Consider the following 4,457-nt stretch of genomic DNA (forward strand, 5'->3'; position numbering starts at 1 on the left):
GTTGCTCCTATTTTTAATATTATCATTGAGGTTGGACTTTCCACCCTGAAACAAAGTCAGCTGCTTCTTCCATGGAAGCTTCTTGTTTTTACAGTCAACGCTACCCTGGTAGAACCACCATGCTAACTGAGATGCCAGGACGGGGTATGGGAGTAGCCCAAGCAAAATTGCTCTATAGATGAGGAAGCTGAGCCTTAGTAATATTGTGTGTGTGTTAGTCCCTCAGTCATATCCAACTCTTTGCAACCCTACAGACAGTGCCCACCAGGCTCTTCTGTCCATAGGATACTCCAGGCAAGAATACTGGAGTGGGTTTCCATGCCCTCCTCCAGGGGATCTTCCTGACCCAGGGATTGAATGCTCATGTATTAGCGGGGGGGCTCTTTATCACTAGCATCACCTGGGAAGTCCCTACTTCCGTTAGTAGTCTCCATCTTTCTACTTATTGCTAGTTCATAATTATCAGCATATTCTTTATTAAGGGCATGGTCTCCAGGCTAAATACCCCTAGGCTCTGAGAACCCTAGGGGTTCTCTATGTTTGATGTTGTAGAACATCAAAGCACAAAACCTAATCTTGAATGTAGTGACTTGCTTGAATTTTACCTGTCAAAGTTCTTCACAGTAACCATTTTTTCTTATATAATATGTCCAGCATTACTATCTCTGAATTCCTGGCTATTTGCATCTGAAGCACAAGCTATCTGAGGCTAGGGTAGTATTATTTTTTCTAGGCATGCTTGGAAATGCCATAGATTCTGTGGCTCACATGACAGAAATTATGTTCTCAGAGTTCTGGAAGATGGAAGTCCAAGGTCAAGGTATTGGCAGGGTAGGTTTCTCCTGTGGCCTCTCTCCAGGTCTTGCAGAATGCCACCTTCTTGATATGTCTTCACCTGCTCTTCTCTTTCTGTGGATGCATCCTTATGTCTGTATGTCCTGATCTCCCCTTTCTTCAAGGACCCCAGTCAGACTTGATTAAGACCAACCTGAAAGGCCTCTTTGGAGTTTAATTACCTCTTTAAAAGTCTTATCTCTAAATCGGGTTGCATTCTGAGGTACTGGGGTTTGGAACTTCAACATTTGAATTTTAGAGGGAGCTAAAATTGACAGCTGCTGATGCTCTGAAAGAGCACAGAAAATAAAGCTGAAATGGGGGCTGTTTTAATCTATCTTGACAGCTACTTAAATTTTATTTGCTCTTTACCTACAAAATTAAAAAATCTACCATCATAGGAATTGAAATTAGAAAACATGCATAAAAATTATGCTACACAATCTTAGAATATAATTCTCCATGGATTCCTTATGTTTCTGTGTGGTCACTTCACTACTAAGCAAAGGGCAGGTATGAATAGCAACTGGAATTGGAAGTTGCAAAGAGTATATCCCTCTGGAGATATTTAGAATCATTCTAGAATATTGAAGATGAAGTCTTCTACTTCCTCTTACTTGAAACATTTGCTTATGTTATGGGGTAATAACCTTAAAGATAGCATCCTACTCTCCCACGGAGGAAATTTGTTTCATCCCTGGGTAATGAGTAATCTCAGTCTCTCTAGAAGGGAGGATGGGAAGGTCAATGTCACAAACACCTCTGATAAAGGTCAGAATCTTCTAAAATTCAGAGTTCTTCTCCTGTAGTGACAGATCCTCACAATGTCTCCCTGCAGGAAATGGGACAGGGTGAACCAGTGCATGACATTGCTATAGCTACTCTTTTTGCTGTGAATAATAAACTGTCTCTGACACAGAGGTCTGTGTTCTTCTGTCAGTATATGGATATAAAACTCTACCGGACTAACTGGTTGCTTGCAAGTAGGGTAAACTTTCAGACCCTTCACAATATCTTACTAAACATAGTTAACCACCATGTAACTATCATTTCTTACAATTACTTTGTCAGGCATTTTTGTGACCTTAAGCTAGATAGCATATGATCAACAGGGGAACAGAATTTCTGGGGATCTCTCAGATTTTCTCCAGGGTACAATTTAATTCCTACATATTTATCATATGAATTAATTTGTTCCATTTATGATTTAAGGCAGAAATGCATTAAAAGTAAATATTCTGACTACAATAAATAAGGAACAATTACTATTGTTGTCTTTCAGTCACTAAGTCATAGTCAACTCTTTCTGACCCCATGGTCTATAGCCTGCCATGCTCTCTGTCCTCCACTATCTCCCGAAGATTCCTCAGATTTGTGTCCACCGAGTTGGTTATGCTATCTAACTATCTCGTCCTCTACTGCCCCCCTTCTTCTTTTGCCTTCAGTCTTTCCCAGCATCAGAGTCTTTTCCAATGAATCAGCTGTTTGCATCAGGTGGCCGAAATATTGGAGCTTCAGCATTAGTCCTTCCTGAATGAATATTCAGGGTTGATTTCCTTTAGGATTGACTGTTTGGTCTCTTTGCAGTCCAAGAGATTTTAAAGGGTCTTCTCCAGCACCACAATTTGAAAGCATCAATTCTTTGGTGCCCAGTCTTCTTTATGGTCCAACTCTCACATCCATATATAACTGCTGGAAAAACCATAGGTTTGACAATATGGATCTTTATTTGCAATATGATGTCCCTAGCTTTTAAATACACTATCTAGATTTGTCATAGCTTTTCTTCCAAGGAGCAAGCATCTTAATATCATGGCTGAAATATCTAGACTATGTTAATACTTAGAATCTTGTTCTAACTCTGAAAACTCAAAATAGCCAACAGTGGTAATAATGCTTTTACACAGTTGGTAGAAGCGCCTTTTGTTAAATCTCTTTAATAGAATGTCATAGGTTAGCTTCAATTAATAGATCTGAAAAGATGGTGATTGGGACATAAGCAAAATTTTTCCCTTGTTTTTTTCTCTCCCATTACTAAAATATGCCTGATTCATTGTCTTAAAAATATAACCTCAGTAGAGTTTGCAACAAAAAACAAGATGAAGTATCTATAGCAGATACAGGCTATGTAATAACTAAAGCTAAAATACCTATCTATTAACTATTGAGCACAATAGAGCAGGCAATGAAAGAAGAGAGCACAGGTCAAAATATCTCCAAACAAATGTGCAGGAGACAGTATATGAGACAACTATATGAGACAGTACACTTCAGGTTTTGAGTTTTAATGCTAAAATTCATCTCTAATCCCATTTTATCTTTTTTATTCTATTCTCTCAGTATAATACACTAACCAGCATCAACCTCTCTCCCACACTTTTCAACATGTGATTTAAAAAAGAATCCAAAATAAATTTGGATTTAATCTACTTTTTTTGTTTCACCCTAGCCATGAAGATATCTGCAGTTTAACAACCCCCGCCGCCTCCCCCCCCCCCGCACCACCGCCCAGGTGATTCTTAGGCACTCTCGTTTTGAATCTTACTTGGTAAACTTGTTCTTTATGTATCTGAAAATTCCTCATTAATTTAAAATTCAGACCTAATATTTCAAACATGGTCTTAATTGATTTCCTTTAGGTCCTGCTGGACTGTACTAATAGTGCAACACTGAAATTTGCAACAGCTCTTCATGTATATTGTACATCTAATCATCACACCAGTCCTATAGAAAGGTTAATTTTTATTTTACATATTGAAAAATTAAATAGTTAATAACTTAACCCATACCTTGTTTATAACTAATAAAACTGGAACTTGAGAACACCAGAAGTAGACCAGTAACCCAAAGTGAAAGTGTTAGTCGCTCAGTCGTGTCCTACTCTTTGCGACCCCATGGACTGTAGCCCGCCAGGCTCCTTTGTCTATGGAATTCTCCAGGCAAGAATACTGGGGTGGGTTTCCATGCCCTTCTCCAGGGGATCTTCCCAACCCAGGGATTGAACCTGGGTCTCTTGCATTGCAGCCAGATTCTTTACCACCTAAGCCACCAGGGAAGCCCTAATATACCAATTTTTTGTTGTATATTCACTCATTGTGTCCAACTCTTTGTGACCCCATATACTGCAGCATGCCAGGTTTCCCTATCCTTCACCATCTCCTGGAGTTTGCTCAAACTCATGTCCACTGAGTCAGTGATGCCATCCAAATATCTTGTCCTCTGTCATCCCCTTCTCCTCCTGCCTTCAATGTTTCCTAGCATCAGGGTCTTTTCCAGTGAGTTGGCTCTAGGTATCAGGTGCCCAAAATATTGGAGCTTCACTTTCAGCATCAGTCCTTCCAATGAATAGTCAGTGTTGATTTCCTTTAGGATTTACTGGTTTGACCTCCTTGCAGTCCAAGGGACTCTCAAGAGTCTTCTTCAGCACCACAATTTGAAAGTGCTCAGCCCTCTTTATGGTCCAACTCTCATATCTACATGACTACTGGAAAATCCATAGCTTTGACTTTAAACAAAATAGCCACATTTTAGTTCTACCTAGAGCTAGGCATTTCTGTCTATAAATTTGACTACACTGATCACTACCAGGCTGCCTCCATAATGTGTGTTTTGATTATTTTGCC

The sequence above is a fragment of the Cervus canadensis genome, chromosome 9 (assembly GCF_019320065.1).
Source record: "Cervus canadensis isolate Bull #8, Minnesota chromosome 9, ASM1932006v1, whole genome shotgun sequence".
NCBI classification, from domain to species: Eukaryota; Metazoa; Chordata; class Mammalia; order Artiodactyla; family Cervidae; genus Cervus; species Cervus canadensis.